Source organism: Erpetoichthys calabaricus, chromosome 4, assembly GCF_900747795.2.
Source record: "Erpetoichthys calabaricus chromosome 4, fErpCal1.3, whole genome shotgun sequence".
NCBI classification, from domain to species: Eukaryota; Metazoa; Chordata; class Cladistia; order Polypteriformes; family Polypteridae; genus Erpetoichthys; species Erpetoichthys calabaricus.
The window spans coordinates 7,345,429-7,357,485 of record NC_041397.2 but is presented as its reverse complement, the minus strand read 5'-3'; positions in this window follow the sequence as shown (position 1 = coordinate 7,357,485).

Below are 12,057 nucleotides of genomic sequence, written 5' to 3'. Positions count from 1 at the left end.
CTGCTACAGCAAAAAAAAAAAGAAGACAGTGGGAGCCTCCGATGGAAGGAGGCAAAAGTAATGGCAAGGGGCTGAGCTCCAGCCAATCAATGACCTAATGGGAGTGCTAAGGGTGGAGCCTCCAGATAATGCATAACACAAATGTAGTGCTAGGGGAGGAGCCTCAGCAAACCCCTGATATGAAGAAAATGCTAGAGGTGGTGGAGTCACAGCCAATCATTGATCTAATGAAAGAGGAAGGGGTGGAGCCTCCAGATAATTTATAAAATAAATGAAGTGCTAGGAGTGGAGCCCCAGCAAATCTTTAACATGAATGAAGTTTTACGGATAAGCTCCAGCCAATCCCTGATCTAATGAAAGAGCTATGGGTGGAGCTTCAGGCAGTCTATGACCTAATGGGAGTTGTAGGGGGCGGAACTTCAGATAACCTGGTGTATATTAGAAATGCAAAGGGCGGACCATCAGAGAATCCCTGACCTAGTAGAAGTGCTAGGGGCGGAGTCTCCATAGATAATTTATGACACAAATGAAGTGCTTGGGACAGAGTCTCAGCCAATCACTGATCTAATGAACAAGGTGGAGGTGGAGTCTTCAAATAATTCATAATACTAAAGAAGAGGGTGGAGACTCCAGAGAATTCAAGACATAAAGGAGATTCTTTGTCTAGGACAATCTCTGACATTTAATAAAGGTTAGGAGTGGAGCCCCAGCCAATTGCTGATGTAATAAAAGAGCTATGGGTGGAGTCTCCACATAATTCATGACATAAAAGAGGTGCTAGTGGGAGAACCTTAGACAATCCCAGAAAATATAATAAAGTCTAGGGGTGGAGCTTCAGGCAATCCCGACATTAATCAAAGAGCTATGGGTGGGGCTTCAGCCAATCTCTGATTTAATGAAGGAGCAATGGGTGGAGCTTCAGTCAATCCCTTTTCTAATAAAAGAGCTAGGGATGAAGTCTTCTCATAATTCACAACACAAAGGAGATGCTAGGGGGAGAGCCTAAGACATTCCCTGAAAGCATACTAAAGTCTAGGAGCTGAGCTTCAGGCAGAACCTGATCTAATGAAAGAGCTATGGGTGGAGCTTGAACCAATCCTTGATTTCATGAAGGAGCTATGGGTGGAGCTTGAAGCAATCCTTGATTTCATGAAGGAGCTATGGGTGGAGCTTGAACCAATCCTTGATTTCATGAAGGAGCTATGGGTGGAGCTTTTGCCAGTCGCTGATCTAATTAAAGAGCTTCAACCAATACCTGGTTTAATGAAAGAGTAATGAGTGGAGCTTTAGTCAATCCCTGATCTAAAGAAAGAGCTAGGGATGAAGTCTTCACATGATTCATGACACAAAGAAGGTTCTAGGGGAGAGTCTTAGACAATCCCTAAAAACATAATAAAGACCAGAGATGGAGCTAAAGGCAATCACTGCTATTAAGGGCATTCAGATATTCAGACAGTCATTGACCTAATGTGGGTTCCCCGAGCTGAGCCTCCACAATTCATGACATTAACAGATTCAGCTATCTTCTCACATGAAGGAAATGCTTAGGGCTGGAACCTCAGCCAATCTCTGATCTAATGAAAGAAACACAGGTGGAACCTCCATTTTATTCTTGTAATAAAGGGTGGTGCTTCAGACAATCCTTAAAAAAATGAAACACCGGGGTGGAAATAAAGAGTTAAAGATCCTGCTGGGAGAACAGCCCTTTATCCAATTGGAGAGCTAATGGCAGAGACTCCAGGTAATTCTTGACATAAATGATGACGATGATATTGAATGATAAGGGCGGAGCCTCAGCCAATCTCTAATATGAAGGAAACATTAGGGGTGGAGTGCCAGCCAATCTCTGATCTAATGAAAGAGCTAGGGGTGGAGCTTCAGCCAGTCCATGACCTAATTGGAGGGGTAGGTGCAGAACCTCACACAATCTGTGACATACACTAAAGGCTAGGGGAGGAGCTTCAGAGAAATCCTGACCTAATGAATTGCGAGGGGTGGAGCCTTCAGGTAATTCATGACACAAAGCCCTAGGCAGTCCCTAACTAAAAGGAAATGCTACGGGTAGAGTCCCATATAAAAAAGGAAAGTCTAGGAGCGTGTGTACAGTATGTGACAAATCAGAACGGAGAAATTGTTTGACTGTGGAGAGTGTAGTTCATATTTTAAAAAAATAAATAAACTGATTGGATGGTTGATTTGTTGAAATTCTTGAAATTAGACAGTGAAAATAACGTTCACAATGATGAGCTCCATATTCAGTAAATATTTATTGATGGATTGACTGATTGATGATGTTGTACAAGGTGAGGAGATATACCTATAAGCAGCCTCTCTATAGATAATGTATTATTGTTTAATAAAGATTGATTGATTGATTGATTGATTGATTGATTGATTGATGATGTTGTACAGGGTGAAGACATATACCTATAAGGAGCCTCTCCATAGATAATGTATTATTGTTTAATAAAGATTGATTGATTGATTGATTGATTGATTGATGATGTTGCAGAAAGAGGGATGTGAAGTTGTAGGGTGTACCTAATAAACTGGCCAGTCTGTGCAGAATGTTCCTTATGAAGGGATTCAAGTTTGATGATTGATTGATTGATTGATTGATTGATTGATTGATTGATTGATGTTCTTTTGGAATGGGGGAATGAGTTTTTTGGAGTCTACCTAATAAAGTGGCCTTTCCATATATAACTTATAGTCCCCAGTTTGTCAGGAATCCAATGATTTGCAAATGCCAGTTCTTAATTGTGACACAATGGTTGAATACTTTTGGTAGCCATTGATGTAACAGAAAAAAAATTAAACATGCAAATATTGCAGTAAATTTCCTCCGGGTGCTCCGGTTTCCTCCCACAGTCCAAAGACATGCAGGTTAGGTGGATTGGCGATTCTAAATTGGCCCTAGTGTGTGCTTGGCGTGTGGGTGTGTTTGTGTGTGTCCTGCGGTGGGTTGGCACCCTGCCCGGGATTGGCTCCTGCCTTGTGCCCTGTGTTGGCTGGGATTGGCTCCAGCAGACCCTTGTGACCCTGTGTTCGGATTCAGCGGGTTGGAAAATGGATGGATGGACGGATGGATATTGCAGTAAAAATCCTCCCATTTTCCGATGTCACTGTGTCCCTGGAACGAGATAAATGTGCTGCCACCACAAAATGAAAATCCCTTATCTCTGCATTTATTACATAACCAAACATTGCAGGGGCAGCAGCAACAGAAGCAAACATGAAGAATTCCAGGTCAGGCAGCAGGAGTCCAACAGATACACTCGGACAACTGGGCAAAAATGAGGTTTGCTAATTTCTTCCAGGAAAAAGACCTGGAATATTCCGGCCAGCTTCATAAAAGTCGCAGCCAGTATGCCAAAAAAAAAAAACAAAAAAACTTTGGCTTTGTGAGGAGTTGCGGGCCTGCCAAGCCGAATCCTATCCAGGCACAATTCCGAGAGGCAGTGCTGAGTACTGAATGGCCGAAAGACTAACAGTGAATATTTTCAATAATAACACGAAGCCGGATGCCATGAATCCTTCATCTGTGCCACTGCAGTGCTGTACCTTCCAGATATTACAGGTGCTCTGACGGGGGGACCGATATTCCGTCTTGTCATTGTATTCCAACTTCCTGATTTCCTGACACAGTGTGGCAACTCTCGGATTATATTTCAGAATTTTGCTTTCAGTTTTTGAGAAGAGCCTAAATAATTCAAGGACTTGAAAAGGTGGCCAAGATGTTTGTATCCTGTATCCATTGGCTGCTTAAATGAATCTAATCATTTACAAAGCTCTTCCTAAAACTCCTATTCTACTTGTTGCTTGGATTCGGAATAATGGAGCTGAGCGCACCGGAGACGTCAAACATTTAAGAACTGAGGAAAGAAATCAGCCGCTCACGAGCACCAATTGTGTACTTGTAAAAACCACTGGCATGGCATCTGCAACAGATGTGAGCCGATTCAGGGAGCGGAACTGGGGGGCAGCACAAAGGAGTGGGGGGCTTCATGGAGTAGTGGGGATGAGCCGAGAAGGGGCTGTGACTAAATCTTGAAGAGCTGCAAATACGGCTTTGCCATATTCTAACCTGGGTTTGTGGACCACGGCCACTTGAGTACCCACTGAGTTTTACACCTTTATTTCAATAGACGAGGGCCCAGTGCTGCCTTCAGATTCCCAGATTGGATAACTTCACTCTGGAGCAGGATTCTCCTTGGCTCTTAGTGGATCCACTATCTTACATCTTAGATAGATAGATAGATAGATAGATAGATAGATAGATAGATAGATAGATAGATAGATAGATAGATAGATAGATAGATAGATAGATAGATAGATAGATAGATAGATAGATAGATAGATAGATAGATGCGAAAGGCACTATATAATTGTCATTGATAGATACAATAAAATTCTGCAAATGTTTGTGATGAGCCATCTGTTAGAATAAGAAATGCAATGCAAATGTGTCTGTTATATGCCATTTGGTATGGAATTCTTAAAAGCAGTGTTAATGTTTGTGAGGCACCATCTGTTGGAATAACAAGTACAATGCAAATGTGTCTGTTATATGTTATATATATAAGGAGATTGTGGGTTCTCTTCCCGGGGGGCCCCCTGTGTGGAGAGTGCTTTGAGTAGTGTTAAAAGCACTATATAAATGTAAAGAATTGTTATTATTATTATTATTATTATTTATTATATGCCATTTGATATGGGATCCATAAAAGCTGTGTTAATGTTTGTCATGTGCCATCTACTGCAGTAACAAATACCATGCATATGTGTCTGTTATATGCCATTTAATATGGGATTCATAAAAGCAGTGTTAATGTGTGTGATGCGCCATCTGTTGGAATAGCAAGTGCAGTGCACATATCTCTGTTATATGCCATTTGTTATGGGATTCTTTAAAGCACTGTTAATGTTTGTGATGCGCCATCTGTTGGAATAACAAGTGCAATACATATGTGTCTGCTATATGCCATTTGGTATGGGATTTGTAAAAGCAATTAATTCTTTGACATGTTGGGACTTTTGTTTTATCCTTATACCAGCTGTGCTACCTATCTAACATGAGCTGAAATTTAACTAATCAAAGCAGATCTCAGCTTTAATGTTTGCAGTGTACCATCTGTTGGAATGTATTTTGTAATGCATGTAGTTCTAAAATGCATTGCATTTGTCATCCAACATATTTTTGGTACTGTGTGTTAATCCCCAAGGGGAAACTGTCTTTGTGCATAAATAACCCTTGGAGATCAGTCGACACATGGCACATCATAAAGATTTGTACTAACTAAATGCATTATTACATCTGTTTGTGATGTGCCATCTGTTGGAATGACAAATGCAATAAAAATGTCATTACATATTTTTTGTGTTTGGTGCAGTGTGTTAATCACCAAGGGGAAATTGTCTTTTTACATGACCCTTGAAGGTCAGTCAACATGTGGCACTTGCATGGAAATGCATGATTACAAATGTGTGTGATGTGCCATCTGTTGGAATAACAAATGCAAAGAACATATCTCTGTTATATGCCATTTGATATGGGATTCATAAAAGCAGTGTTAATGCTTGTGATGTGCCATCTGTTGGAATGAAAAATGCAATGGAATTTATTACCAATAATGTTTGTGACGCACCATCTGTTGGAATTACAGAAACACAGCAGCCAAACATGCACACACACACATATATAGAGTATATATATTATGTATTGTGACGAATGGCCGGGGCCCATGCCTGGCCGGGACGCCCCTTCACTACATCTGCCAGGAGAACAAGGGTGGGAAGCCCAGCATCTCCCCCTGGATGCTAGGTGGCAGCCTCCCTGGGTTGCAGCGGTGCCTCGGACTCCCCCAGGGCTTCATGGGGATTGGAGTTATGTACAGCTCTGTGGAATTCCACAGGCGCCGCCAGTGGGTGCTGCAACAGGAGTGGCTGGCCCCTTTTGGGCACTGGATTCACCTTACCCGGGAGTGCAGCCGGATGTCACTAATCAACCACCAGGAGCACTTCAAAGTGCCTGATAAAAGGGAGCCAGTGACCACCACTCGGCGGCCAGAGTCGGGTGGAAGGAGGACAAAGCTGTGGAGGAGGAGTGGTGGTGAAAGAGAGACGAGTGTGGGACTGTGTTGTGGCTGGAGGGATTACGGGAAAGTCTTTTGTTTTACACGTGCCTCCTGTGTCAAGTCTGTGCCGGGTCGGGCACACTATAGCGCCTTTCTTACAGTATATAAATATATGTACATCCTAGGGTTTTGTCGATTATTTCTGGTGTTAAAGCCCAACTGGTGTGGTCATTGGTCATAACATTCAGATCAGGGTGTGGAAATGGAAATGAGAGTTGCTGACGTTTCTACTTCTCCCCATCTGCCTTATGTACTCAGTGAGATATCCCCTGTGTAATGTAGCATGCTGATTAGTATCAGGTGTTGTGGCGGCTGCTTCCACCGCGTCAGCATGTTCACTTTGTCAAACTGAGCCCTACAAGTAGGAGACGTCCATCCCACTCCTCCTCACTTCCCACTGCCTTGTCATCCGGCACACACCACGTCACGTTGCTGGCTCCACCCACTTGTGTTATCAGAGGGTCCAGCTGACTGATGGGATTTCAGTGGTCAGGTGCTTGGGGGTGGGCATGTTGTCCCTAACAGTGAGGGGGTGGCTACCAATGTGGCATCTAAGCTGGTGGTCCGTGTGCTGTGTCAGGAATGGGGGGGGGGTGGAGTATGAAAGTAAAACATTGAAAAATCGACACTGAGTTGAGTTCTGAAACATTTTGCACCACTAATTAACATTTTAATGAAGTGTTTGAACAATAGACTGTCTTAATCACAGCATCGGGGAGAAGGCGCCGCACATATAATGAATTCATCTGTCATCTCCAAATGAATTATTCTCTTCATTTCTTCTACACTCAGAAGTCAGGAGACGGACTGAGAAAAAAAAAAAATGAAGCCGAAACGAGAGGCGAGCGACAAACAGATGCAAAGAGCTCATGTCGGCCACAGCCAGGGTGACAAGATAAAGCAGCTGAGCCTCCTTATGACGGGACGAGCCCACCCAGCTTCCATCTTTGGGGGTCTGATTGGTCAATGTGTGTGTGGGAGGGGAGTCACTTTAGTGAGGCAGGGTGGCACAGTGATAAGAGCTGCAATTATCCAACCAGCTATATCCTAGGGTCACGGGGGTCTGCTGGAGCCAGTGCCAGCCATCACAGGGCGTAAGGCAGGAACAAATCCCGGGCAGGGCACCAGTCCACCACAGGGCACACACACCCACACACCAAGCACACACAATTTATGATCACCGATGCACCTAATCTGCATGTCTTTGGACTGTGGGAGGAAACCCACGCAGACACGGGGAGAACATGCAAACTCCACATAGAGAAGCGAACCCAGGTCTCCTTACTGCGAAGGCAGCTTCGCTACCACTGCGCCACCGTGCCGCCAATAAGGGTTAGTATTTATGATTTTCCCCTCCTTTGATAGACTAACCTTTCCCTCCTTCTACTGTTCATTTATTTTGTTAATTAAGACCCCTTTTCTTTAATTAATTTGGTGTTTTTGGCTGCTCTTTTGCTGAAGGAATGGCTCATGGCTGCCCCTAAAAGTCAACATCTACAGTGCATCTGGAAAGTATTCACAGCGCATCACTTTTTCCACATTTTGTTATGTTACAGCCTTATTCCAAAATGGATTAAATTCATTTTTTTCCTCAGAATTCTACACACAACACCCCATAATGACAACGTGAAAAAAGTTTACTTGAGGTTTTTGCAAATTTATTAAAAATAAAAAAACTGAGAAATCCCATGTCCATAAGTATTCACAGACTTTGCTCAATGCTTTGTCGATGCCCCTTAACCAGCAATTCCAGCCTCAAGTCTTGTTGAATATGATGCCACAAGCTTGGCACACCTATCCTTGGCCAATTTCGCCCATTCCTCTTTGCAGCACCTCTCAAGCTCCATCAGGTTGGATGGGAAGCGTCGGTGCACAGCCATTTTAAGATCTCTTCAGAGATGTTCAATCGGATTCAAGTCTGGACTCTGGCTGGGCCACTCAAGGACATTCACAGAGTTGTCCTGAAGCCACTCCTTTGATATCTTGGCTGTGTGCTTAGGGTCGTTGTCCTGCTGAAAGATGAACCGTCACCCCAGTCTGAGGTCAAGAGCGCTCTGGAGCAGGTTTTCATCCAGGATGTCTCTGTACATTGCTGCAGTCATCTTTCCCTTTATCCTGACTAGTCTCCCAGTTCCTGCCGCTGAAAAACATCCCGACAGCCTGATGCTGCCACCACCATGCTTCACTGTAGGGATGGTATTGGCCTGGTGATGAGCGGTGCCTGGTTTCCTCCAAACGTGACGCCTGGCATTCACACCAAAGAGTTCAATCTTTGTCTCATCAGACCAGAGAATTTTCTTTCTCATGGTCTGAGAGTCCTTCAGGTGCCTTTTGGCAAACTCCAGGCGGGCTGCCATGTGCCTTTTACTAAGGAGTGGCTTCCGTCTGGCCACTCTACCATACAGGCCTGATTGGTGGATTGCTGCAGAGATGGTTGTCCTTCTGAAAGGTTCTCCTCTCTCCACAGAGGACCTCTGGAGCTCTGACAGAGTCCCCATCGGGTTCTTGGTCACCTCCCTGACTAAGGCCCTTCTCCCCCGATCGCTCAGTTTAGATGGCCGGCCAGCTCTAAGAAGAGTCCTGGTGGTTTCGAACTTCTTCCACTTACAGATGATGGAGGCCACTGTGCTCGTTGGGACCTTCAAAGCAGCAGAAATTTTTCTGTAACCTTCCCCAGATTTGTGCCTCGAGACAATCCTGTCTCGGAGGTCTACAGACAATTCCTTTGACTTCATGCTTGGTTTGTGCTCTGACATGAACTGTTAACTGTGGGACCTTCTATAGACAGGTGTGTGCCTTTCCAAATCATGTCCAGTCAACTGAATTTACCACAGGTGGACTCCAATGAAGCTGCAGAAACATCTCAAGGATGATCAGGGGAAACAGGATGCACCTGAGCTCAATCTAGAGCTTCATGGCAAAGGCTGTGAATACTTATGGACATGGGATTTCTCAGTTTTTTAATTTTTAGTAAATTTGCAAAAACCTCAAGTAAACTTTTTTCACGTTGTCATTATGGGGTGTTGTGTGTAGGATTCTGAGGAAAAAAATGAATTTAATCCATTTTGGAATAAGGCTGTAACATAACAAATGTGGAAAAAGTGATGTGCTGTGAATACTTTCCGGATGCACTGTATATTGTCTTAAAGTTGCTATTACATTCCTGGGGGGCTCCACCAGGAGTGCTAGTGTACAAACTTCCAAAGCACTAGAAGGAAGCTCATGATGTCGGGAAACTGAATTCCCAAAGCGTGTAAGTCCCAGTAAATTTCAAAAGCACTTCCAAAAACAGCCCACTAGAGGGGGATATCACCATGAAACCCCGGCAATCAATATAAACAAGCATCAAATCTTCAAGTTTACTTTTACAAAACACTAGAGGGGGATATCACAATGAAACCCCAGCAAGCAATAAAGAAAAGCATCAAATCTTCAAGTCCCAGGTTCAAATCCCACCCCGGTCATGAGTGTTCTTTACTTTCTCAAATGTAAGAGCCATTTTCCTAGTTATATAAGATTCATAAATATTCCACTAGATGACAATGCATAATCTATGGGAGGTTCCTATAACCCCCATAAGTTGAGTAAAATCGGTATATTGTAGCTATTTCTATCTGCTCTGACTAAACCTGATTCTCAGTTAGTGACCAGCCTTGCCATGTGTAAGGTGTAGAAGGCATAAGGTTTTAACCCGTTCCTGCACACGTGTCTATATGCTGACGAGCCTACGGGCCTTTTGAGTGTGTGAAGTAACTCGTTAAACAGCACTTCTTTAAGTGCGTAGCCGTACGTCTAAAGCGTACAGAAGAAGAAGCTCAGAATCTTTAAGTATATAAGAAGAAGCTACATCAAAGGATGATGGGTAACTCCAAGGAGCGTTGTTGGTGATGGCCAGCAGCCACACCACCTGCACTTCAGAAACAGGTCATCCACATAAAGCTAAGCATGTTTGGTGCCAAGCCAGTACTTGGATGGGGGACCATCAAAAAACGCTTGAGGTGCAGCTGCAAGAGGTGTTGGTGTCACCAGCAGGGGGCGCTTAGTTGTGGTCTGAATGTGTTGATCCTGATGTTACTGTGCTGTAGAAGTGGTGCCATGCTTCAAATGAGCTGTGAAACTGATGTCCTGACACTCCATGGCAAAGAGTAGGGTGAAAAGAGTAGGGTGTCCCCTAATATAACCCCAACCTTGTCCGTTCTGGACCCCTAATCATCTCCTAACTATCTCTTAAATCCCTTCAATGTGTGGTGAGCATACAGGAGCACACATGGCTGCCACTGGATCTTCCAGGTGGATGCTGCAGATTGGCAGTGTTTGCAGTGGCTCCTCATTGTCTATGTCAAGCACTTTGAGTAGTTTGAAAAGCACTCTATATACAATTAATTATTATTTTTATTAATTATTAGGCTGCACTGCTTAATTTGTGACAGACGGGTACCAGCAAGAGTGAAAGGGAAGGTCTACAGGACAGTAGTGAGACCAGCTATGTTATCTGGGCTGGAGACGGTGGCACAGGAGACATAGCTGCAGGTGGCAGAGTTAAAGATGTTAAGATTTGGGGGGTGACGAGGATGGACAGGATTAGAAATGAGGACAGCTCAAGTTGGGAGACAAAGTCAGAGAGGTGAGGTTGTGTTGGTTTGGACATGTGCAGAGGAGAAGCTCTGGGTATATTGGGAGAAGGGTGCTAAGGATAGAGCTGACAGGGAAGAGGAGAAGAGGAAGGCCTAAGAGAAGGTTTATGGATGTGCTGAGAGAGGACATGCAAGTGATTGGTGTGACAGAGCAAGATGGTGAGGACAGGAAGATATGGAAGAAGATGATCCGCCGTGGCAAACCCTAACGGGAGCAGCTGAAAGAAGTAGAAGATTATGCTGCACTACGTTAAAGTGGGCATGAGGGCATCTCAACACTTTCTACTCCCGCTTTGAGACATCCAGCAACAGCACAGAATGAAGGCACACACACACACCTGGACCACACAACCCCCCCTCCACTCCCCCCAATGGTCTCTTCAGGTCAGGTACACAAAGCACTAAGGAAGATCAACCCCCATAAGGCAGCTGGACCAGACAACATCCTTCGGCGGACTCTCAGAGAATGTGCCAATGAGCTGGCTGATGTTCTCTGCTCCATCTCCAACCTTTCCCTCAGTCAGAGCATCGTTCCGTCCTGCTTTAAGACTATAATCATCGTCCCCCTTGCCAAAAAAAGCCCACCCACCTGCCTGATTCCAATGATCATGAAGTGTTTTGAGAGAGTGGTGATGGCCCACATTCAGAGCAGCATACCGGACACTCTGGACCCCCCTGCAGTATGCCTATCAGGACCAAGATCACCAGGACCACATCAGAGCATCTACAACTGCAGAGTCCACAGGAGAACTTCCTCGACTCACCGCCAACACGAACTGTTCACACTTCTACACTCAGGCAGGAGGTATAGACGTATGAAATGTAGGACCTCCAGGCTAAAGAACTCTTTCTTTCCCAAGGCCATTAGACTCCTAAATAACTGACTGGACGCCCTGCCCGGGATTGGTTCCTGCCTTGTGCCCTGTGTTGGCTGGGATTGGCTCCAGCAGACCCCCGTGACCCTGTGTTTGGATTCAGCGGGTTGGAAAATGGATGGATGGATGGATAACTGACTGGAGTTTATAACCGTGGGCCACCTCATTCTATCGACCTCACACAACTGTATTGGACTTGTCCATCACACACCTACCTGCACATTACACTTTATATTTCTATTCTGTTTTTATACTTCATGCTGCCTCTGTTACGTATTATCTATCTGCTCCTTATTATTTATGTTTATCTTTATACGTTGGTTTGTTAACCATTGGCATTTGGTGTGGACAGCAAAAAAAGAATTTAATTGTAGAGTGAACAGGTCCACCTCAGATGTCATCGCGGCCGCA